General features: G+C 44.4%; 1 pseudogene; it reads left to right on the plus strand.

The window, feature by feature from the left end:
* Nucleotides 1-23,335: 23,335 nt before the first annotated feature.
* Nucleotides 23,336-26,133, plus strand: LOC126497219 (small nuclear ribonucleoprotein-associated protein N-like; annotated as a pseudogene).
* Nucleotides 26,134-26,385: the final 252 nt, after the last annotated feature.

A 26,385-nucleotide genomic window follows, 5' to 3' on the forward strand; every position in this document is an offset into this window, starting at 1 on the left:
CCTCAAGAGTGTTTAAAAAATGAGAACCATGGCTTGCCCCATGTAATTTATTTAACACCAAGGCTATAGATTTATGACAAAATGGGTTGCCTTCCTGTTAATGTCTAGGTATAAGGCACATCATGCCATGGGTGGGGACTCCTGTAATCTTCAAACTGTAAAGAGAGAGAGAGACACTCTTGTGCAACGAAAGTCAGGCTGTCTCCACCAAAGGCCTAACTAACATTTGGGGAACCACTGAAGGCAGCAGGTCATTCACCAGACGTTGGTATGTGTTTGGCAAATGGACAATCATCTCTGTAATTTAGTTCTTTAATTTTTTTTTGTTTATTTTTTTAGTTGTTGAAAAAAATTTCCGCCTCCTCCCCATTTCTTATTTCCCTCCCCCTCCTCCCACACATCGCCCCCTCCCCTCCCCCACTCCCCACCTCTCTCCCCCTCGTATTCAATGGAAAAAAGAAAGCATCTTCAACAAATGGTGCTGGCAGAACTGGTTGTCAACCTGTAGATGAAAATAGATCCATATCTATCGACATGCACAAAACTCAAGTCCAAATGGATTAAAGACCTCAATATCAGTCTGAACACACTGAACCTGATAGAAGGGAAAGTGGGAAGTACTCTACAACATATGGGCACAGGAGACCACTTCCTATGTATAACCCCAGCAGCACAGACATTAAGGACATCATATCTGTAATTTAAATGCTTGTGTTGTTCACCAGCACAGCGTCTTGGTCGTTGCCTAGTGAGCCACAAGGAACCAGTGTGCCTGGGTTATTTGATACTTTCTTCCAGGTAGGTATAGCAAGGAGGGTGCTGCTTGTTCGTCCCAGCAGCCCAGAACCAAAAGAACCACCCAGAAACTGTATTATTTAAAACACTGCTTGGCCCATTAGCTCTAACATCCTATTGGCTAACTCTTACATCTTAATTTAGTCCATTGATAGTAATCTGTATCACCATGTGACTGTGGCTTACCAGCAAGATTTCAACTGGCGTCTGTCTCTGGTGGTGCTACATGGCTTCTCTCTAACTCCTCCTCCTCTCTCCCAGCATTCAGCCTAGTTTTCCCTGCCTACCTAAGTTCTGCCTTGCTATAGGTTCAAAGCAGTTTGTTTATTAATCAATGGTACAGAGGGAAATCCCACATCAGGTAGAGGTTTCACTAGCTTTCTTTCAGTCAGGATCCCAGAAGCTACTTAAGACTTGAAGTCTGTAGCCAGACGCATTTGTGGACATGGTTGGCTGGGAGGGTGAAGGCCGATTAATGAGGTAGGAATTGACACTCATACACAGTGGCCCCTGTTTGTCATTTGATCAGAATTCTCGAAAGTCATCATTTTTCCAGTTCAACAAGGGATGGTGGGACACAGCACTTTTATTGATCTTATCCTAGCTGGGTCCTATGAGGTGTAGTGACCCATTTAAGAAATTCTTCCTGAGAATTTAGGAGTGTGAGAGTGTATTAATTAAAAGAGAGGCATGTTGTGTTGAGTCTGTACCAGATGAGATGGATGTTTTTGACAGGGGTGTTTGGGATGTTTAGGGAAATGATCTTCTTCATGGAGGAGGTGACAGCTGAGTGTGGCAATATTAACAAGGGTCACGCTCAACAAGCCAGTTTGGTGCCAGCAGGATATAAAGAAATTTGTCCATATACTTGTGCCAATTTAGACTATACAGTGAGTTAGTATTTGAACGAAGTTCTTCTAAGTGTGAAAGTCATTCTTATGGAGACATTGCACATTGAAAAGATCATTGATCTATTGGCCAAGTTTTTCTCTGGCTTATGTTTTTTTGTGCTGTGTTTCAACCAAACAACTCTCAACATGTAACTGTAGCTCATCATATTCTAAAAATATATGAATAAAATAAAAACATAAAACTACGAGGCTGCTAGTAAAGTGTTCTACATACACACTGGCTATGGCCCAAAGGGCTTTATTTCCTCTCATTCGAATTGATCTCAGGAAGTAACTATGCAGGGGTAGAGCGCAGACTACAGACTGTCAAGGTAGGAACAGCAAATCGACCCACAGAGTAGACAAGAGGTCAGCAACTGTCAAACAATGACTGTGGGAATTTTAGACCAGCCGGTGTCTCTTTGGGAAAAAAAAGATAGAAGGCTTTCCAACATAGAACTTGTCTTTGAAATAAGATAGCGATTCAGCATTTTGTGGGATAGTAAACTTCTGCATCTATGAAATGTGAGAGTACCACATGGTGATTTGCGGTCTTCTGCCCTCCAGAACTGATCTCTATGGACCTGTAGGCCAAAGATGGATACCCCAACAGTACAGAGGAACTTTGGGTGACTGTACAGGCAGTAAGAGGTCTCTGTCATTTCTAGAGTTTTTAAAGTTTCTTATTTCTGCCAGGCAGTGGTGGCGCATGCTTTTAATCCCAGCACTCAGAAGGCAGAGGCGGGCAGATCTCTGTGAGTTCAAGGCCAGCCTGGTCTACAAGAGCTAGTTCCGTTACAGGCACCAAAGCTACAGAGAAACCCTGTCTTGAAAAACCAAAAAAATAAATAAATAAAGTTGCTTATTTCTTGTTTACTTAGGTAATATTATATCCTTCTGGAGTCTTTGATGGAGTTGAAGAATGGTTAGTTATAGTTATAGTTTTCCTTAGTTATGATAAAAACTTAGTTATGATATAGTAAATATAAATATTGTATCTGTAATTCTTGCTTGGTAACTGTTTTGTTATATGTAATTGTACTATGTTAAAATGAAAGCTTTCTTTTTTGTTTAAACAGAAAAAGGGGAAATGATGGAGGGGGTCTATGTGTTACTTTCATTGGTTAATAAAAAAACTGCCTTGACCCTGATAGGACAGAAAATTAGGTAGGCGGAGTAGACAGAACAGAATGCTCGAGAAAGAAGCAGATTAAAACCCATGCTATAGCTCATCTCTCCAAGATGGACACAGGTTAAGATCCTTGCTGGTAAGCTGCCACCTCGTGGTGCTACACAGATTACTAAATATGGGTTAATCAAGATGTGAGAGTTAGCCAGTAAGAGGCTAGAGCTAATGGGCCAGGCAGTGTTTAAAAGAATACAGTTTCCATGTAATTATTTTGGGTAAAGCTAGCCGGTGGCTGGGAGCCCTCCCAGGTGGCGGGAAGTGGCCCACAGCTCCTACTACAGAGATCCTAAAAGCCATGCTCTGTTGCATATTCTGCAGCCACACTGGGCTCAGAGTAAGACAGCGTCTGACCTTGAACATAGAGTGATTTCCAGGGCCACAGTTTGCTTGGCTTGAAGGCCGAGAGTCGTTCTTCCCACTTGTTAAAAACCAGACATTTGAAGAGAAAATAGATGGAAAATCATAGTTCGTACTCCAGGAAACTGGTGTCAACTTCTAAAAATAGGCCACCTTAGCCGAAAGAAGATAAACCGAGTTTGATAATCTATTTGAGCCATCACACTGTTTGAACTATTTATTCTTAGAAGACATGCTGGGGACTTTTTATGGACACACTCTATTTTCTTCTCCAAAAGCTGGAGGGAAAATGGCACCCTGACTGACAGGGGCAGAGATTCGACTGCCAGTGAAAATTTACCCTAGATGCCGCCACAGGAGTACACATGCATGCGTGTGTACCACATACACACACACACATATGCATGGGAGTGTACTACACATGCATGCACACGTTCACGTACACACACATTTGCTATTATAATGTAGAAAATAAGATCGTTTTCTTCTACTACTGTTACACACCCAGGGAGAGCGAGGCAGACAGTTGCTGCTTAGAGCTAAAGAGGCATATGGGCTGTCGCTGGCTTAGTGGATGATCCAGAATTAACCCACAGAGGGGGACGCGGTGCTTTAGGACTCCTAGCAGATTGTGAATTTGAAAAGCATTCAGGAAGAAAGTTCCTGTCCATTCTCCACTGGGTCGTGCATAATCTTACCACCGCCCACATGATGAAATGTCTGCCCCTTTCCCCTGAACCCCCCAGACAAGCCCTTCTCACTGCCTTAAGTAAGACAGAGTCATCAAAGCAGCATGCTTCTCTGTTTGGTGACTGGGATGCTCCTCATCAGAACAGAGGCTGCGGTGTGGAGATGGCCAAGAGGTCTGCAGAGGGACCTCGTAAAGGTCACAGCTGGGCTTGCAGTTGACAGCCGACAGCAATCTGCCAGGCACACATAGAGACCATACTGAAAGATGACCCTCCATCCTCATTCCCACACCAGCCTTCAGAGGAACTTCCCAGCTGAGCAGGGATGGAGCACAGAGAGACCACTATGCTAGGCCTGCCCAGGTTGCAGAGTTCTGAGCGAAACCAAATATCTGTTACTGGTTTCAAGCTCCGTGTTACAGTTGGGTCCTGTGAGGATATAGGTAGCTGATGTATACATGACCCAAAAACTCCAGCAGAGCGCTGCTTGTGAAATGGCCCTTTAATCCCGGAAAGCAGCAGCCAGGGACTACAGAGAGAGGCAGCATTGCCCTGAAGACAGCCTTCGAGTTTCAGTATTGTGACAGAATTAAAGTGTTAAAGAATTTCTGCCATGTCCTAAAACTTGTACATTTGTGTAGAAGATAATGAAAGCTACAAGAGAAATCTGCCAAGTGAGACGATTATATAAGGAAAAAACCTTGAGGAACCCTTGAGTTTGAGGGCTGCAAAGAGGAGAAGTCAGTAAAGCTGGCAGAAAAGAAATTGCCTGTGAAGTAGCAGAGCCGACAGGGTTGAGGTACCCATGAGTGCACGGGAACAGCGTGCTTTGGGTTGGTACCTGCTGGAGATGAAAGACTATTTTTGTTATAAATTGAGAATTAAAAATAGAGAAGAACTGGGTACAGCGGTACACACTTGTGAACCTAGCTGCTCAGGACTCTGAGGCAGGAGGACTGCAGCTCAGTCAGGAAGACATACCGATGAGCACACCCCACACAATAGAGATGTCTAGGTAATAAGTGTTACTTGGATAAAGGTAGAAACAGATTTTATCCGTGAATAATATAACACATATATTCCTTTTTTAAATATAGATACTTTCCAAGTATACGTGAAAGATATGATTTACATGTATACAGCTGTGGGGCACATGCCTTTACGTATAGACAGCTGTGGAGGCACACACCTGGTGTGGGAGGTCTGTCTGTCTATGTGCAGCTTTCATTGGTTAATGAATAAAGAAACTGCTCTGGCCTTTTGATAGGGCAGAACTTAGGTAGGCATGGAAGATGGAACTAAATTCTGGGAGGAAGAAAACAGAGTCAGATGCCAAAAATGTAATGTATAATTAAGAAATATAAGTTAATAGATAATCATCTATAATAGTCAAGTTTGTAGTCATCTTAGTTAGATTTTCTAGATGTACAGAGAAGTATTTCAGATAGATATGGATTCTTCAAATCTTTCAGAGACCTTCAGAATATGGCATTTTAAAATGTTTAAAAATTTAGGGCTTTTCATGACAATGAGACACATCTGCTCCTGGCAACACCAATATACTTCAAGATGAAGATGGGCATCGAAGAGGCTCCTTATGGAGTTGGTTAGCCATTTGGGCAAGAAACTGCTCTTGCCTGGACTATTGCATAAACTGGGCATGCAGGACCCACAGAGCAATGACTGCTGAACTTGCCTAAAGGTGAGATAATCCTTCAGAGTTCCTGCTTCTTGAAAGAGTCTGCCAGATATTCTGCAGGACACAGAAGAAAGGGACTGACAAACTGCCAGTATAGGCAAAACTGTCTTTGAAATTTCCTGCTTCATGGAAGAGTCTGTGGGATACTATGGGCCTGCAGGCTAAAGATGGATGTCCCAGTGATACAGAAGAACTTTGGGTAATTGTCCAGTCAGCATGATGTCTCTGTCAATTCTAGAGTTTTGGAAGTTGCTGATAATGCACCTCCTGTTTACTTAGGTAATAGTATATTCTTCTGGAGTCTTTGATGGAGTTGAAGAATTTATGGTTATAGTTTTCCTTTAGTTATGATAAAAGATAAAGTAAATATAAATATTGTAACTGTAATTCTTGCTTGATAACTGTTTTGTTATATGTAATTTTACCATGTTAAAGTTAAAGCCTTCCTTTTTGTTTAAACAGAAAAGGGGGAAATGGTGTAGGCGGTTCTTCTGTTGATGTGCAGCTTTCATTGTTAATGAATAGAGAAACTGCCCTGGCCTATTGATAGGGCAGAACTTAGGTAGGTGGGGAAGATGGAACTAAATTTTTTGAGAAAGAAAACAGAGTCGGAGAGATGCCATGGATCCACCACCAGAGTAAGAAATGCTGCTGAAACTTAGCTGGTAAGCCACTGCCACATGGCGATACACAGATCAGTAAAAATGGGTTAAACTAAGATGTAAGAGTTAGCCAATAAGAAGTTAGAGCTAATGGGCCAATCAGTGTTTTAATTAATACAGTTTCTGTGTGGTTATTTCAGGGCTAAGCTAGCTGGGCAGCCAGGACGAATAAGCGGCCCCTCCATGAAACACATTCCTTTACATGTAGACAGCTGTGGAGGCACACTCCTTTAATTTGGTGGGGAAGCAGAGACCCATCTCTGTGTTGGAGTCTTGGTCTATATAGCCAGTTCCAGGTACCCAGGGCTACATAGTGAGACATTGTATCAAATAAATTTTTTACACATAATGGCACAGCATCAATATAGAAGAGATTATGTTAGTAATTAGATTTATGCATTTATGATAGTCCAAAGACAATTAAAACCCATCACAGTAGTTAGAGGTGTGAGTACGAGATAGAAAACAGAGAAGATGGATGTTAGGTTGGTAAATATTGACTGCCAACTTGGCAGGATCTAGAACCATCTATGGGACAAATCTTTGGGCTCTTTTGTGAGGAAATTTCCACACTGGGTTCCCTTAACTGGAAAAACACACTCTTAACTGGTGGCATGTTCCACAAGCATGGCCCAGACAGAATAAAAAGGACAAAGAAGCAGCTCCATGATTAAAATGATTACTTGCTGCTCTTGCAGAGGACTTGAGTTAGGTTGCCTGCAGCCGCTTTAGGCAACATGTAACTGCCTGTAACTCTAGTTCCAGAGGATCCTTTGTAACATGCACACACACACACACACACACACACACAGACACACACACACACACAGTGTGTGTGTGATCTTTGGAGGGGTGAAAGTCAGTTGAGCATCAGCGTTCTTCCCACTCTGCTTCCAGACTGCTGATACACTGTGACAACCTGCCTCCATGCATTTCCCCACCATGGTGAACTGTACTTTTAAATGAAGAGCCAGAAAAAGACATTTATTTATTTATTTATTTATTTATTTATTTATTTATTTATTTATTTGTTTATGGCTTTTCGAGACAGGGTTTCTCTGTGGTTTTGGAGCCTGTCCTGGAACTAGCTCTTGTAGACCAGGCTGGTCTCGAACTCACAGAGATCCGCCTGCCTCTGCCTCCCGAGTGCAAGGCTTTCTTTCTGAAGTTGCCTTTGTTGGGTATTTTGTCATAGCAACGAGAACAGGAATTAACATAGATGTGTACATGAAATGCATCTGGATAGCGACTGAAGCTATGGCAAGCGTTCTTATCACCAGGGATCCCCAAGTAGCAGCATTCAGAAGTAAAGAGCCAGAGGAAGGCAGTCTAAGGACAATTCTTTGAAGGTCTGGTAGAGTCCTGCTTGAGAAGTTAAAGGAATAATAATGATAATAATAATAAGTAGTAGTAAAACAATTTTTTAAAACCTGGAAAGATCTGAAAGTGGAAGTATCACACAGAGGAAACTCATCATGTCCGAAGGTGATTTGGGCTAGCTAGCATGAGATGCAATGTGAAGGGGCCGTTAGTTTGTAAACAAAGTGTGTTTACTAATCATTCTACAGCCACTAAACTGTACCAGTCTAAATATTTGGTCCTTTATGTTTTTACGTAGCAAAGTTTTATAATGACCCACACTTTCCACAAGATAGCCCATCCCTTTATCTTAGGTATGAATGCATGCGTTTTCAACCTCTCTTCCCCAATCCTAACGTCCCATTCATTTCAACTGCAGGAAAACAAGCAGGGAAAACTAATTTTTCCAAGTCTAACTTTTCCCCAAAGTGATCAGTTCTTCTTTTCTAGATGTCAGAGCTGATCTCACTGTCCCTCAGCACAGCCCTGGACTGGGCTCCTCGCCCGTGACTTTTTTTTTTTCTGCTGAAGGAAACTCCACGTTACTGGCTGACATTCCAAAGATCTGCAGATGTTTCTGCTAACACTTTTAGTCTCTTGAGTCAAAAGGCATCCGATGGAGGCAGAATTAATGCCACATTGGATTTCTAAAGCATAGCCTTACATGAGAGAAAGCAAGCGATTCCTAAGGTTGTGGGGGAACGAGTCTACTCAGTAATGAGTTCTCTGTACAGTGTTTCCTTAAAGTTAAATTCTTTCCTCTAAAGAGTAGCCTACCACAGAGTAAGCAAAGGAAACAGCAATCTCACTTCCTATTGGTGTTTTAGAAAGCTAATGTCAACAGACTGGAGACCACAACTGTATAAATGATTCAGGCGACAACTTAGTTACAGTCATTTTATTTTGTTGATTGTAATCTGTATTTGTGTGAGTGTGTACTGGAAATCAGAATCCTACTGGAAATTGATACTGGTGCTGGTGTCTTCCTCTTTGGCTTGTCACCCTAGTTTCTTTGTTTTTTGTTTGTTTGTTTGTTTTTTTGTTTTGTTTTTTGTTTTTGTTTTTTTCTGAGGCAGGGTTTCTCTGTGAAACACTCCGGACTGTCCTGGAACTTGTTTTGTAGACCAGGATGGCCTTGAACTTACAGAGATCTGCCTGCCTCTGGGCTGCGATTAAAGGCATGTATCACCACTGCCCGGCTCACCTTAGCTCTTGAGACAGTGTTTCTTGATGAACCTGGAACTTGGCATGTTGCTAGACTGACTGCCCCGCAAGCCCCTGGGATCAACCTGTCTCTGCTATGGGGTTCCAAATGTGTGCCACTGCGCCAGCTTTATATAGAGGTGCAAGGGATCCAGACTTAAGTCCCCATGCTTATAAAGCAGGTGCTTTACCTGCTGAGCCCAGTTCCAGCCCCTAATCTAAGCATTTTGGGAGCATCGATTTTTTTTTTTTCAAACAACAGAGTAACAGAAACCAAAGGACTTTCAGGGGCTGGAGAGATGGCTAAGAGGTTAAGAACACTAATTTGTTTTCTGGAAATCCTGAGTTCAATTCCCAGTAACAATGTGGTGGCTCACAACCACCTATAATGAGATCTGATACCTTCTTGTGTAGGCAGACATGCACACAGTACACTGCATACATAACAAACATATCTTTTATATATATATATATATNGGTGGTAGCGCACGCCTTTAATCCCAGCACTCAGGAGGCAGAGGCATGTGGATCTCTGTGAGTTTGAGGCCAACCTGGTCTACAAGAACTAGTTCCAGGACAGGCTCCAAAGCTACAGAGAAACCTTGTCTCAAAAAAAAAATAAACTAAACAAAACAAAAACATAGATATGTGTTTAAACATATATGTGTGTCTATATATACACACACATATATACCTATATAAGGGACTTTCAGTGTTTGCTAAATTTATTGGAATTTGCATGATCAGTGGTCAGTCCAATAGTGGGTTTTGTTGATACTATTGGTTTTACGAATTTGCTTCTTTACTAAATAAACAGGCTGTCAGAATTGATTGTTAGGCATTAGAATCTGTAATGTTGCTCAGAAGTTGTTCACAAAGTGCTTGGTGAGTGCTGGAGAACAATGGAACTGTGCCCACATCATTCACCATCCAGAGAAGCATTAAAGGATGGTCTTTGTGACCCGAGATTTTGCATTGCATTGTAGGTTCCTCTGTCTCTTAACTGAGGGATGTTTGCTGGAGGTCAAATATAACCATCCACAAGAATGTCTTATAACCAGTCCCACTTTTCCATCTAAAATTATTAAAGCAGAATGAACTCACTTTTAAGATGCAACCTACTAACATAATTTTCTAAGTTATGACCACGTTCAATAATTTAAAGGGGTTTTAAGGACTTAAGGTTTATACTGAACACTGATTCTGACTGTACAGAACGACACAGGCAGTACTGACCTCTCCTTCTCTTGTGTTTGTTAATCTAGGTGCTCTATCCTGACAGGAGTAAAGGGTTGTGGGAGCGAGATGGAAGAACTGTGTTTAGAGAGGATGGGTGGTAGGGTGGAGTATGGCACAAGCCTGATCTCTGGTGGAGAGGGTAGAGAAGGAAGGTTGTCTGGAAGCCTTCCAGAGTGCAGAGCTTTCCACAGGAGGGTCAACAGAGACCAGGGAGGAGCCAAATTTGACCAAGAAAGAACTTTGCAGAAGCAGCCAGCCCTGGAGTTTCCAATGCAGCTAGTCATTGGCAAGAAGAAGCTGTAGGGTGCATAAACTGTGGAGTGCATAGCATAGCCTATAGGGCGCAGAGCTGTAGGGTGCAGAGCTGTAGGGTTGGAGCTGTAGGCTGCATAGACTGTAGGGTGCAGAGCTGTAGGGTGCATAGACTGTAGGGTGCAGAGCTGTAGGGTGCAGAGCTGTAGGGTGCATAGACTGTAGGGTGCAGAGCTGTAGGATGCATAGGCTGTAGGGTGTGTAGACTTTAGGGTGTGTAGACTGTAGGGTGCATAGACTGTAAGGTATACAAGGTGAGTTTAGAGTCAATACTCCAGACCTTCAGTTCATAATTTGCCCTATACTCTGAAGTGTGTCATGCACATTCTAGTGTCTGACACAGCGACCAAGTAAGCACCTCCCAGCCTGTCCCCTTCTTTGTTTCTGCCCCCCAGCTTAGAGCTCGTCTTGACCACCTCCTCACCTTTCACCTTCAGGAATTCATTCCAAAGAGAAACAACCTCCATCTGTCCCTTCTCTCACATACAAGCAAATGGTTTCCTTTTCCTCCTTTGACTTCCAGGCCCAAATAACTAACGAATCCTATTGACCCAGCCTCTCTCTTCCCCTCTGCTCCTTCCCTGGGCTTTTGGTGTTACTGCTCGGTTTCTCTTCTCATTCCCTTTAGGCTACATTATCTGCACTGCTGACCTAGCCACCTACATCCTCCTCCTCCACCCCTCCCTCTCTAATCCACTTAAAATGTCGCCAAGTTAATCTGTTTTGAAGGGTGGCTTTGGTTTTGTTATTTCTGTTCTTAAAAAGAAAAAAAAAATCCTCCAGCAGCTCCACTCCTTTTAACAAAATAAACTTTCATAGCCTTCTATATGCAAAGACCTCTGTGGCCTGACTCCAAGGGAGCTTTTCAATTCTACCTCTCAAAATTCTGTTTATACACACTGAGGTCTCCCTGAGCTATAGCAACTGCACAATTATTCCCTGAACTTTCCCACCTTCATGAAATTGCCTCGCGGACCAGCTTTTAATTTTTCTAGTCAATGCTGTTTAACACCCCCACCCCACCCCGGGGCCTCCGCAGCCGAGTGCAAATGTTGCTTTGGGATTTCCCCCAAATCTCTTAGCTGGAAAACTAGTAGATGATATTTGTTAGCCTATAAAATAGTGTTTTTAATGAAACTTTTGTTATGGAAGCAGGGAGTGCATGTTTCCAGACTTAGTGAAATTGGGTGTGTGTGTGTGTGTGTGTGTGTGTGTGTGTGTGTGTGTGTGTGGCGGGTGGGGTGTTGATTCATGTAAATACCAAGGACTGTTGGCACCTGGGAGGCCTCCACTTTACATATGCAAACTTTTAACCATTAGCCACGAAAAAAGGCTAATGGTTGTAAGCGTCAAAGAAATGTTCACTTGGCACTGGCAATTCGTGGTGACTTTTCCTGGAGACATGAACAAGTGTCTGTTCACCTCAGAGGGGCAGGGATGACAGATCAAAGCAGCAATTCTACCCAAGTGCAGCTTGGTAAACCCGCGAGTTTATCAGGCTCCCATTCAAGGGTCTAGGTGAAAAGTTGAGGAGCACGGGCAATCCCCATCAGCTGCAGCAGCAGGTTTCATTTCAGCACACATGACAACTGCACAGAAGCTGCATAGGTGGAATGCCCCTCTCAGTCAAGCTTCCACCTCCTGTATCCCCAAGCAACCGGCCCCGCCCAGCCACATGCAGCAGGGGCAGGATTCTGTGCATCTGTGCATGGGGAGTGGGGGAGTGGCTGTAAGCTCTCCCCTAGTCTGTCTACAAGGGAATGTCAACTCAGCCTGTCTTGTGGGAGTCTTCAGGCAAAGACTGTTGTTCTGCTGTTCAGGTTTGGAGATGGTAGAGGCCATGCCATGCCCTGAGAGCAATTCTGATAAATAGCAGATAGTGGCCGGGCACACGCTCTAGGAACTGGGGTTCAGGTCACAGAGTAAAGCAAGGGCTATTCCAGTCTGCCACTGTTGAAATAAGAGCGGCGGGGCTGCGTCCCCAACACCCCGGCCGCTTGGCTAGCTCATGCCCGAAATAACAACACACAAACTGTATTCATTTAAGAACTGCTTGGCCCATGAACTCTAGCCCTTACAGGCTAATTCTCGCACCTGGACTAGCCCATTTCTAATGATGTGTGTAAGCACCCCAAGGTGCGCTTACCGGGAAGATTCTAGCCTAAGTCCATCGTGGGTTGCAGCTGCCTGGGAGAGCAGAGCATGGCGGCTGTCCGGTCCCTCTGGAAGCAGGGCAGAGTCTGACCTCACTTCCTCTTCCGCCCAGCATCCTATTCTGTTTACTCCTCCCATCTATGTTCTAAGCTGAGGCCAAGCAGTTGGTTTATTATAACTTAACCAATGAAATCAACAGATTGATATATGACACTCCCACATCATGCCACAAAGAACCTGGCAGAATTATTATACAGACAAAATATATACAGGAGTAATATGTTGTTAAGAACAAGAATCTGGATGTGTGTGTGTATGGGGGGGGAACATGTGTGTTATCTCAGAACTTGGGAGGCTGAGGCAGGAGGAGCAAAAGTTCAAAGCCAGTTGGATGCATGGTGACTCTGGAGCCAGCTTGGTTTTTAGAGTGAGACTTTGTCTCAGACAAAAAAGTAAAAAGCTAAAGTACACAAAGTACACACACACATACACGGACACAGACACATACATGGACATATACACACATGGACACACACAGACACATGGAAAAATTATAAATCACAATAGCAAAGATGGACAAATTTTTAACTTTTACACAAAGCCAGTAGTTGCTAAAGAGTATGTCCAGAAAAAAACATTAAGGACGGAAATGTGTACATTGTAAAACTTATATACAGGATATACCATGCTGTTACAAATAACTGGTCATATTAGTGACACATTTAAGTGTTAAAAATAAACTAAACAACAACTTTGTTTTATATACATATATGTATATATAATAAATATATATACATTTAAGAATTTTTTATTACTTATTTGCTAAGGAAAAAAAGGGGCTGAAGATGTAGCTCATTTGGTAGAGTGCTGGCTTAGCATGCACGGAATCCTGGCTTCCATCCCCACCATTGCATAGACCTGGTGTGATGGCACCGTCTGCTGTCTCAGTACACACGGGGAGGAGCAGGAGGGTCAGAAGGTCACCACTGTCCTCTGCTACAGAGCGAGTTTAAAGCCTGGACTGCATGATATCCCGCTTCAAAACAAAACAAACAAACAAAAAAAGACAGAGAGAGAGTGGCTAGTTGTTAGTTCAGTCAGCAAATTGCCTGCTGCAAAAACCTGAGGACTCGGGTACCCATGTAACAAGGCGAATGACAACTGTAACCCTAACTAGTGGGTAGAGGCAGGCAGACCCCAGCATTTGACGGTCAGCCAGCCTAGCCAAATGGCAGGCACTAAGTTCAGTGAAGAAATATAACCAGAAAATAATACGGAAGGTCGATTAGATGACTCAGTGCAAGGGAAGGTGCTTCCTGCCAAGCCTGATGACCCAAGTTCAATCCCCAAGACCTACAGAGTAGAAAGAGGAAATCCACTCCCACAAGCTGTCCTATGGTATCCACATATTCATATGCACATAGACAGATACAAACATGCATATACATACATACAAACATACATACATAAACAAAACAAAAACATTTTAAAAACAAGGCAGAGGGCAAGAGAACAAGACATCTGATGCCAACCTTTGACCTCCACATATACATACATACACGCACACACACACACACACACACACACACACACACACACACACACACACGAACACTGTTAGGACACAAGGGCTCTAACTGCAGTATTCTTTGCCTTCTCCAAACGCCGTGAGAGTACGCGCACCGCTGGCATGCTCCACACGCAGATTGAACCAGCTGTTGCCCCTCTACTGGACTTCACTGGGCTGCATCCTCAGAGGTAAGCCACCATGTTGATGTAGCTTTCTGTCTTCCCAGTGATGTGGGAATATGGATGGGCGAAAGAAAGGGGATGAGTAGAGCAGGCAATTGAGGTTGAGCAGGGGGAGAAAGAAATAGCAACGTGGGCTGAGAGCGGAGCATATGGGAAAGCCATCAAAGGGTGAGAAGTACATGCCGGAGTCAGAACACTGGGACAAGAGGCGAGCGGGGCTTGCACGTACCAGAAGGCTTCGCATGCCTCGCTGAGGAGCTTGGGTTTTATTTTTAAGCAGTGGGAAGCCACTCAAAGGAACGACAAGATAAGGCTTGTATTTTAGATCAGTGTGCTGACAGGAGACTGGCCGGAGCTTGGGAGATGTTTGGATGGCTGGGGCAGGAAGAGCGATGAGGATGCTGTTCCTCCATTCAGTGTCTCAGACAAGACCCCATTAGTATTTGTCCTGAAGCCAACGCAGCAGGCATGAAGAGGAGCGGGACGGTGGCAGGGCTCTGGGAAGTGTCAGGAAACCTGAGACCCAGGACCCAGCGACTGACACGCTGATGAGGAAAGGGAAGGGAGTCCAGGCTCGCCCCTGGATACTTGAGAGCTAGCCCACACCTATAACCCCAGCACTCAGTAGCCACAGCCGGCTCAGGAGTTAGCGGCCACATTGAGGGACACAGAGAAGCTGAGCCAACCTGACTACACAAGACCCTTCCTTAAAAAAGAAAAAAAAAAGAGTTATGATAAGCTAATAACCAGCACTAATTGCTCATTGGTCCCAAAATCTATTTCATAAAGGATGTTTATGTTTACCTCCAAGAAGGTCTTAAATAATTTTTTATATGACTTGAAATTCCGGAACATGCTATTTTTATCTACCTCCCATTGGCATACACTTGATGGATGGAGACTCTTTGTTCATTGTTAAAACCTGTTGCAAATGGAAGAGAATTCTTTCCTATATAAGACATCTTCGGTGCCACCCAAATGTCCTGTCACTGTTCAAATCTGGGTTCACCAAGTCTTTCATTACTTACAAAACTATTTTTTAGATTTATTTTTATGTGTGTGCGTGTGCATGCATGTGTGCATATGTGTGTGTGTGTGTGCCATATGTGCACAGGTTGAGACCAGAAGAGGGCATTGGAGCCTCTGGAGCTGGGTATACAGGCACTTGTGAGCCTTATGACAGGGACCAAGGGTCGGAAACTATGCCATCTGGAAGGACAGCAGGCACTCAACCTCTGAGCCATCTCTTTCTGTGATGAACTGAAATGCACGCATTTCAGATGCCATCCTTGGGAGAAAGGATCAGGGTACCAAAGCAGACAAGCATGTGTGTGAGAGGCGGGGGCATTCAGTCAGTAGTCTCACAGCTGGCCAGAGGGACCTGAGTTCTACCCCTAGAACCCGTGTGAAGAAAAGCACAGACTCGTAGTCCAAGTAGGAGAGGTGGAGACAGGCAAAACCCTGGGATTCACTGGCCAGCTAGCCTCATAAAATTACTGAACTCCAGGTCAAGCAAGATACCCCGGCTCAGCAAAGTAAGGTGGGCAATACCCAGGGAAACACCTGAGTGTGACTTCTGGTCTCCACATGTATTGCCACCTCTGTCACCACCACCATCACCACCTCCACCTCCATCACCACCATCACCATCATCACCACCATCAATACCACCACCCCATCACCACCTCCATCACCACCACAACAGCACCCCCATCACCACCACCCCCATCACCACCACAACAGCACCCCCATCACCACCTCCGTCACCACCCCCATCACCACCACCCCCATCACCACCATCACCACCACCACCATCACTACCTCCATCACCACCACCACCACCAGCAGCACCAGTACCCCCATCACCACCCCCCCCACCACCAGCATCCCCATCACACCACCACCACCCCCCCCAAAAAAAACCATGCCGCTGTTTTAAGTTTTGTTTTTCCTGAAATAATGGGACTCAATCTCTGAGGTCAGACAAACAGATCTTGAACGGTGTCAGTGAAACACTCTAGAGAACAAGAGAACGCCTAAGTCACAAGCAGCATGCACGTACACTGTAATCATCCCCAAACCCTGGAGCTGACGCTGGAATTATCGGTGAAATGGGCCAAAATTTAAGTGTTTGGACTCTCCGTGCAGTGATCATCTTAACACATCTCTCGACAAACAATCCCCAGTTGCCAAGGTTTATGAGTCAGTCATGAGGCAATTGTTGAAACCTTTCCCAGGATCTCGGCATCCTTGAGTGTTACCATACGAGAGACTAGGGCTTCAGAGAAATGGCAACACTGGGGAGTAATTTCATAAAAATATGAAAGTTTCTGTCACCTAAACGCTAAAATAGTATCTTCAATTTTTTTTCCACTCCTAAGATATGCTAATGATTAGTGCTAATGATTTTTTCTTTTAATTCCTGAATTTTTATAAATACCCAAGACATGGGTTTCGATATCTGTTGATGATTATTACCGAGTGTTGGATCTTTTCCCTGTGTGTGGATGGTGAGCACTTTAACATACGAGTTTGAAGATGCTGGAAGCCATTTCGTATTTCACAGACTGGTAGAAAGCAGAGCCCAGCAGAGCTTAGCCTCTTCTACAGCTCAAGCTTTACACTGGGACCTTTCATGTCTATTTAATTGGCTCATCTTATATCCACTGTCATTTTGAGAGGCTTCTTCATTTTCTCTTGCTGCGCAACAAGAAGCTTACCACAACCTTTGCAAGCTAAAACACTGCCTATGTATTTGCTCATGACTCGGTAGCATCAAACCCTGAGCCTGCTGTGGAGGGTTCTCTGCTCAGGGCTTTATGTAGCAAAAACCAAGAGGCTTGCCTTAGGTCCTTTCCTCAGCAGAATCTAGTGGTTGGAGAGATGAGGTTTGACAGCTAGCATGACGGTTTATCACATGAAGGCGTTTGTCACCAAACCTGACTACCTAAACTTGATCCCTGAGATTTGTATTGTGGAAGGTAGATTTCTGACATCCACATGCGGGCTGTGTGCCATGCTCAAAGACAAGTGTCTACACACACACACACACACACACACACACACATACACGCATACACATGGGTGCAAAGATATCATTTAAAATGTCTGTAAAATAAGTGAGGCCTGGACTAGGCATGTGGTACATTTTGTTATCCTAGCAATTGAGAGGCTGAGGTAGGGGACCAGGGTCTGTGGGCCAGCCTGGTTTACGGTGTGAATTCAGAATGTGTATTAGGAAAATTGGCTGGGATGTAACTCAGTGTGCTTACCTAATGTGTACAAAAACCTCGGTTTCATCCCAGCACCCTATAAAGCCAACTATAGTAGTGCCTACCTGTAATACCAGAACTAAGGGGGCGAGGGAGACAGGAAAGGCTGAAGTTCAGGGTCATTCTGGCCTCCATAGTGAATCTGAGGTTAGGCCAGCCTGAGATGTGAGAGGGGCCTGGTCGGGGGTTCAGGTCTGCTTTCCTTTGCTGACATTTGTCCTGGCCTCATATAACTTCCTACATTTCTTGTCAGAGCCTCCTCTATCTAGCAAGCAGCAATGGCAGTTACCACTTTGGTCCACTATTCCTCCCACTTCGTGTCTCTCAGGGAAGGTCAGTCCCTTTACAGGCTCACCTAATTGGACAGGCTAGCTAGAATGCCATCAGCATCTTAATGTCAACTCATTTATATCAGATTTGCATCTGCAAAATGACTTCATAATGGTACCTGGATTAGTGCTTGATGGAATGACTGAGAGACGTATGGATACCAGAGGACAGGACTGTTGGGACCACCCTTGGACATCTTTGCCGTAGACCCACAGGACTCCAGGGTACCAGGGAGGTTGTGTTCTCGTACAGACCGAAGAAGAATTGCTTCCAAGCTCACAAAGAATGTTAACAGGATCCAAGTCGGGAGATGGTGGTGCATGCCTTTAATTCCAGCACTCAGGAGGCAGAGGCAGGAGAATCTTTCTGAGTTCGAGGTCAGCCTGGTCTACAAGAGCTAGTTCCAGGACAGGCTCCAAAGCTACACAGAAACCCTGTCTCAAAAAACCAAAGAATGTTTTCAGGATCCATTACTTTTTTTGCCTTTTTTAAAAATGATTTTTATTGAGCTCTGAATTTTTCTCTGCTCCCCTCCCTTCCTCTCTCCTCCCCTTGAACCCTCTCCCAAGGTTCCCATGCTCCCATTTTACTCAGGAGATTTTATCTTTTTCTACTTCCCATGTAGATTAGACAGGATCCATTTCTTTCTGGCTATGCAGTTGAAGGCATTGCCTTGTGTTAGCTGATAGATGGGAAACTCCCATCCATCTCTGCTAAGTAGATGTTCCCAGAGTAGTTGCTTCATTGTGAAGGCCAGCAAGATAATCCTCCAAATCAAGCATCTGCTAAGACTGGATCTTTTACCTGGTGTTGTCTAATCACAAGAGTTCCGCAGAGTCAGGGGGAGTCACGTTTTCATCTCATGCACAAAAAGCAGAGTTTCTAACCGTGGCTGAAGGTCATGTTATGATGTGTCTGCCACCAAAGTCTATGCTTAGTATTATGAAAGAATTAAAAAATTAAGTATTTTTTTTAAGAGTTCAGGGGCCAGGCAGTGTTGGTATCACAAACCTTTAATTCCATCCCTTGGGAAGCAGAGGCAGGTGGATCTCTGTGAGTTCTAGACCAAGCTGATCTACAGAGCAAGTTCCAGGACTGTCAGAGCTATTTACACAGAGAAACCCTATCTCAAAACACCAAAAACCACCACCGCCACCACCACCAACAAAAGAGTTTGGGGACTAGAACATCAGGGGTACAATTTGGGTAGGAGAGTCCAGCAAAACGTCACTCAGTGGTTAAGACAGCATTCCTCAAATCCCGGAGCAGATTCATCTGAGGCTGAACCCTAACTGTGTCCTGCATCTACTGCAACTTAACTTTCCCTTGCCTCGTTTCCTTCTTCATGAAACATATGATTGTGCTGGAGTGAATGGCCTCACGGGAACCAGAGCTAGGCGTACCCTTAGGCATTATTTCTACCACTGTTTCCTTCCTGATGAATGCGATATCAATTATCCACCTATTTATTTAATCTATTGTTAAGGTTACGTGTCTTTTTGTAATTTCCTTTTCATGATATATTTTCTCTAACAGCTGTGTTGAGATGTAAATTGATATCACCTTCCCTGGAAGCCAGAAATGTGCATACACCTGTGGTATCACCATTGGGAACGTCCGGTTTTGGTAACATCTACCCTCGTGGAGTTTGAAACGGCCCATCCGTGAGAGGATTTGGCAGGGCCTAACCCTGTGAGGATTTGGCGTAGCCTATTCATAGGAGGCGTGGCCTATTCATAGGAGGCGTGGCCTATTCGTAGGAGGCGTGGCTATATCCTCTCCATGCTCTTGGTGGGGCAGTGAGTGCAGTTTTTCCGTGCTCCCTCATCATTATGCCAATTACACTTTTCAAACACTTAATGTCCCCTCTGCTAATAGGACTCTTGAGGAAAGCGAATGTTAATAAGGTCTCCTGTGACACATTTTAATTATATGTCTCATTCTGTAGCTGAGGTTCAATGGTAGACTACGGTAGGGGGTAATCAACCGCAGTTTGCAACCGCATGGTCTGTATTTATGTCTGCGGTGGCAGAAGAAAGACTTTGGGGATTGTCCCAGTCTGTATGTTGGAAGGAAGGTGACTCCAATTTACTGAATTAAATTACCAATTCTCTGTTTCATTCTACTCCAATGGTATGGGAGAAAAATGAGAAAAGCTTCATATCCTATTCCGGGGTTTCAAAGTTGCTAGGGCAACAAAGGCTCATATGTATTAGACAGGCATAATCTAATATGGCATAAGAGAGCATCAAAATTAGTTGTCTATTAGTTATCTAAGAGATATGGGAGTCCACAGCATCTCTTTTTATGATGCTAATTTAGTCCGTGTGTGTGCATGTGAGGCCAGTTATTGTGGGAGTCAATTCTCCTTCCCCCATGTGGGTCCAGAAAATGAACTCAGGTCATCAGACTTGGTACCAAGGGCCCTTACCCAGGGAACTATCTTACTATCTTGCCAGATTGAAATATGAGAATTCAAAGAAGGAAGGACTGATGGGGAACGGCTTCCTATAATGGCCCCAGGTGGTGTTGTGTTAGTAGTATGGCCTGGAGAAGCGAGTGCTGGAGAAACACTCAGGCTTGGATAATAGTTTGAACATGGCTTTGCTTTACACGGATCCTTGTCTGTTTACAAGACAGAAAAGAGCACACAATGAAGGTTGTTTACTAGCGAGGATGAGCGCACTGGACACTAATTATTGTGAGGTACCCTGGGCTTTAGTTCTCTAGAAGGTCTTGGGGACACAGAGATTGCACTGTCTACATAACACATACGGAAAGCAATGACACATGAGGTGTGGTTATATCATGGAAATCCAGTCACTAATTTTCTAGTTTTTTTTTTTCTGTTTAACAAAAATATTGGGTTGGTCGGTTCTGTCGCATGCCTTTAATCCCAGCATTGGGGAGGCAGAAGCAAGTGGATCACTGTGAGTTCAAGGCCAGCCTGGTCTACAAGAGCTAGTTCCAGGATAAGCTCCAAAGCTACACAGAGAAACCCTATCTTGAACCCCCCTCCAAATAAATAAATAAACAAACCTTTTACAACCCTCAAAAAGGCATAACTAGCTTAACATGTAGTTGCAATAAACATAGAGGCAATGATATAGAACATAAATTTCCTATTATTTCGAGAATGACACACAGTGTAGAATATTTCATCTTGTCTTTGAAGTGAGTCTGTTCTGAGGCACTCTGATACCAAGTTTCTTTTGATTTCTACAACAGATCTGTGAGGAGAAATCACGGTTTACGCACGGCTCCATTCTATTTGAATAACCTATCTGCAAAGTCACATTTCCCTATACGGGATGGAAGAAAGCATCTTAAGTGGCTATCAATAACTGGCATTATATCATATGGGGCAATATTATTAGTTGAAAAAGTCAGTAATTGAGGGCTGTAATTCATTCATTTATGACCTTACCATTTTGCAGTGTTCTTAATACCATTTTTTTATAAGCTATTGCAAGCGAGGTGAAATCTAGTTAGACACTCTTGAGAGTAGGAGTCTGTTTCTCCCAGCTATAAATTCTTTGTCTAGTAAACAATTTCATCTTGTGAGCGTAAAATAGGGAACTACACTTCTCTTCAGCTGTTTAGTTCATCGTGAATGTGTTTCCTGTATAACTGAAGAAAGAACCATGCTCATAAATTCTCCCCGAGCCCCTGGAAGCCATCACAGGCACTGCCTACCAAGAATCCATCCTGTACATAGCCCTGGGATCATATTGATTGTGACATTAAATAAATGGCCTCGGTCTTCTTTTTTTAAACACTCAAGGCTACAAGTAATGCAATTTCAAGGAAACAGAGGGAAAGAGGCATGGGGGAAGGAGGGAAGCCAGGCTTACTTCCCAATGCATCAGCCCATGGGCTCGCTGTTTTTGGACTCTGTCTGTAGTCAGACTGGAGAAAAAGGTGAAGCCATTTTCACATTCACTTCTAATCTAGCTAGACTGCTGAACTAGAGGGCTTCTTGGTTTGTTGTTGAAGGTTGTACACCACCCAGAGAAGCCTACAGGGCAAGAATGTCTGTAGAGAGGACGCAAGGAGGCCTGCTTTTCGTCCCGCCCAGCTCCCGCACGGCTAGCTTAGCCCTGGAATAACAACACACAAACTGTATTCATATAAACACTGCCTGGCCCATTATATCTATCCTCTTCTTGGCTCTCATATCTTGATTAACCCATTTCTAATAATCTGTGTAGCACCACGAGGTAGTGGCTTACTGGGGAAGATTGAGCATGTCTGACCTGGCGTCTGGCTCCATGGCATCTGGATCCCTGCCTTCTTACTCCCAGCATTCTGTTCTGTTTACTCTGCCTACCTAATTTTCTGTCCCATCGAAGGGCCAAGACAGTTTCTTTATTAACCAATGAAAGTAACACATAGACAAATGACCCTCTTCCATCAAATGTCGAAATCCAGCTCAGCCTCGATTTGCCAATGTGTATGTCAGCCTGAGCCTACATCTTAGTGAAGGCATATGGGGTTAGTTGCCTTTCTGCTACTGAGACAAGTGCCTGGGATGATGAACTTATGACATGAAAAGTTATGTCCTGGAAAGTATGTCCTGAAATGTTCTGGAGGTTTCGGTCCTTGAACTCTGTTGTTTGGAGCCTATGTTTGCACATCATGATAGAACAGAACCAGCTATCTTTGGAACAGAAAGTGCCAGTGGAAAGGAAAAAGACTGGATCCGCTATATAACACTGCCAATCTGGAACTACTCTTTCCAAAGCACATGGCGTTGTGTCATTCCCACTAAGGCGTCATGGACCAACAACACTCTCGCTGGCTTCCAGAGCCAGGGCATTAGCTGCACCCACAGAATCCTAAACTGCTACGATAAATGTACCTGTGTTGACTCCTCTAGTTAAACGTGTGCCCCTCACTGCGTGAGAGCCATGCAAAGAGCCAAGAGAACGCTCAGTGTACACTGAAGACAACCCTCACTCAACTCCTTCAACGGGGAGGACGAGGAAGTGTTCCAGCTTCACAAAAGGCTATTGTAGGTGTCAGTTCTCCCCTTGCTGTCATGAAATGGGAAGAAATAGTTAGCTGCAAGACAAAACATGTCACCGGTCCTTTGCAGGAATCCTCATCACCTGTGAAACAGCTCTATTGTGTCACGCACTAGCGCATTTTGTAATTCCGTAGCTGACATTTCTATTCAAGCTCACAAAGCTTTACTTTACAAAACGTCCCTGCCTTTCAAAATCTACTTTCCCTACCCCTTTGCAAAGCTCCAGGCAAATTTTACTTTATTGAAAACACATTTCCCTTTTCCTTCCTGAACACTGTAATATCCCTGCACCCTGTATGTTTGTCTGTCAAACAATAGTCACACAGTTGAGTTGATGCAACCCATGGCCCAGGCTCCACTGGTGAGGATCAGAGCACCAGTGGTACAGCACCCCAGATCCACTCATGGCGATCAGCACACCAATGGTACAGCACCCCAAATCCACTCATGGTGATCAGAACACCAGTGGAACAGCACCCCAGATCCACTCATGGGGATCAGAACCAGTGGAACAGCACCCCAGATCCACGCATGGGGAACAGAACACCAGTGGTATAGTGCTCCTCCTCAGGAGCAGCAGCAACAGGAAGAGGGATTGGTAAGGGAGTAAAGCTGGCAACTGTGACAGCATCAGGATAACGTTGAGATGAGGAGACTGGTCACTTGAAATAGAAAAAGTCACCATACTTCATTCTTCAGGACCCCATGGAAGAGGATTGCCATTAACAGGACCTGTGGACCAATACAGAATCCTGAATCCTCAGAGTCTTCAAAGGATAGGCAGGGAGGTTAGCTAGGAGGTCAGAGTTTACCTGGTGTATATTCAGACGTACTTTAGAGATCTGTTGTCGCGCTATTTGGTTACTCAGGACCTCTTGTTTATCTTGTCTGCAGATGCAGAGTGAGGAGTCATTTATAACCACCACCTCCACCCCCATCACCACCACCATCACCATTACCAGCACCACCACCATCACCATAACCACCACCTTCACCCCCATCACCATCACCACCATAACCACCATCACCACCACCATCACCATCATCAACAACACACCCAACGCCATCACCACCATCACCACAAGCACCACGTTTGTGCCAAAATTGCCTTTGCGCAAAGTTGCTGCCCACTCAAGTTTACTGTATAATTATTTTACTCTCCCTCTCCAAACTCCTCCTTTTCACCAATGTTAGGGTTCATTGGGTGTGAAGATAGTGGGGATTAAATGTGTTTACTTGTATTGAGTAAGAGGCTGGGAACCAAACAGACCTAAGCATACAAAACCACTCTCTTCAGCTTGGGGCCTAGTGGCGTTTGTCTCCCTGATCTCAGAAGGTCAAAGCAGGAGGAGCAGGAGTCCACGGCTATGGTACAAGTTTGAGGCCAGTCTGGGTTATAAGAGTCCCCGTCTCAAAAACAACAACAACCAAAAACCGCAGGACGAAACAAATAAAAAGTTCAGCTCATTAATCCGGTCTGTCTGGAATACACCCTTTGGTTTTCTTTGATGCTTTGTTCCTATTAGTTCTGCCCTTTAATTTCCTCTCTCCTGTGACCTTGTAAAGCCAATCCTACTTTTAATATTTAAATAAAACATTAACACTTTCCTATAGTGTTGCATGAAGTATGGTTTTAGTTTTGCTTCTGGATACAGGGACAGACAAGGACTTTCTGTAAAGGATCCTAATGGCTTAGGGAAGAGTAGCAAGGCCTAAAAACATGGAATGTATGAAATGAAATGCTTCAGTGCAGGAAGCAAAAAGATGCAGAGTGAAGAGATGGTTTACAGAAGGGTTCAACCTTTGCTAGATACCTGACAGGAGATTAATATCTAGACTATAGAGAGAACCCCTCAAACCAGACACCAAAATCATCCCCTCAAATAGCCCAATCAACAAATGGGTGAATGAAATGAGAGATGGTCAAAAGATAAAGTACAAATGACTAATAATCATAGAAAAAGGTTAGCCAGGCACGGGGTGACACACACTTTTAATCCCAGCACTCCAGGGATAGAAGCAGGTGGGTCTCTGAGTTAGAGGCCAGCCTGGTCTACAGAGCAAGCTCCAGGACAGCCGTGAAAACAGACAGAGAAGGAAATGTTTGATGTGTGGTGCTGAGGAGCGATTTGCAATGCGATGGTGTGAGCAAAAAAATCACTTACCCCTGAGAACTACTGAAAAGCACATGCCAGAGGCAGACGTCTAGGTCAAAGGTAGGACACCCTCATTGAGTAACCCAGGGTGTCACCTGTACCCATAACAGTCTCAGTAGCAGCAGCAGCAGCAGCAGCACCAAGTTCCTGGGGTGGATTTCCAGGCAGAACTCAGACAGGCTTTCTTAGCTGGGACACCATGAGGTGCTTACACAGTATTGTACCATCAAGGTGGTAGAAATCAAGGAAAACAGAACCCGTCCACGGTCCATGAAGCTGCAGTCAAGCTTACATTGTGTCTAAGAGAACCTACATTATACCTCTATTTCTAGTTCTCCCCAACTATTAGGGATCTTGGGATTTAATGCTGAATTGTTGGCAGTGGAGCAGCAATCAGGACTGTGGGTGAGAATAGCAAGATGCTGCTGCAATTGGCTAGGGAATGAGATGTAGCCTGCAAGATGGAGGAATCTTCACTGGCACCCTAAGGCTTTTGACGAGCAGAAGAATCTGGTCCTCTGCGATTGTGCTGAGTTCAGGAAGGTCAAACATGCTAAACAGCCAGACCATGAAGAAAAACAGGTTTGGGGTCTGGTCTTGTTACATGGAGAGAACTTGGCATCCATGAATGTGGAGGGTCCTCCTCCTAAAAACACTGGCATTGCTCCTGTGCCACTTGCTGGCACTGCAGGTGGCCTTGGGGTTTGGAGGGCAGCTGGCAGAGGAGTACCAGCTGGTGGACCTACTCCCCAAGCTCCTGATGGATTAGCAGGCCCCATCCGAGGAACTGCTGTCATTGCTGTCACTGCCAACGTTGCTGTAGCCCCCACCTAGTACCTACCAGGATATGGGACTCCACCTCCACATGTAGGCAGAGCAACCCCACCTCCAGGAATTAGGGCTCCTCCACCTGGCATGAGATCACCCATGGGCCACCCATTGGCCTTCCCCCTGCATGAGGGACACCTACAGGCATGCCCCTTCGGGGAATGAGACCCCCTCCACCAGGAATTAGAGGCCTCCCTCCCCTAGGAGGTCTCACCTAGACTCTAAGATATGGCTGATAAATAGCAGCCTTTCCATTTCGCTGAAAGGTGTCTTGGAAAACTGTGTAGCCTGCAAGTTTTTTGAGCCTTCTTACTGCATTAATTATAGCTAATAAATACATAGAACAATTAAAAATAGGCAAAACAGAGAAAGCCTGTCTCAGAAACCAAAAGAAAGAAAGAAAGAAAGAAAGAAAGAAAGAAAGAAAGGAAGGAAGGAAGGAAGGAAGGAAGGAAGGAAGGAAGGAAGGA

This window comes from Alexandromys fortis, unplaced genomic scaffold (genome assembly GCF_014885135.2).
Source record: "Alexandromys fortis isolate MF-2015 unplaced genomic scaffold, M_Fortis_MF-2015_v1.1 scaffold_21, whole genome shotgun sequence".
In the NCBI taxonomy this organism is placed as follows: domain Eukaryota; kingdom Metazoa; phylum Chordata; class Mammalia; order Rodentia; family Cricetidae; genus Alexandromys; species Alexandromys fortis.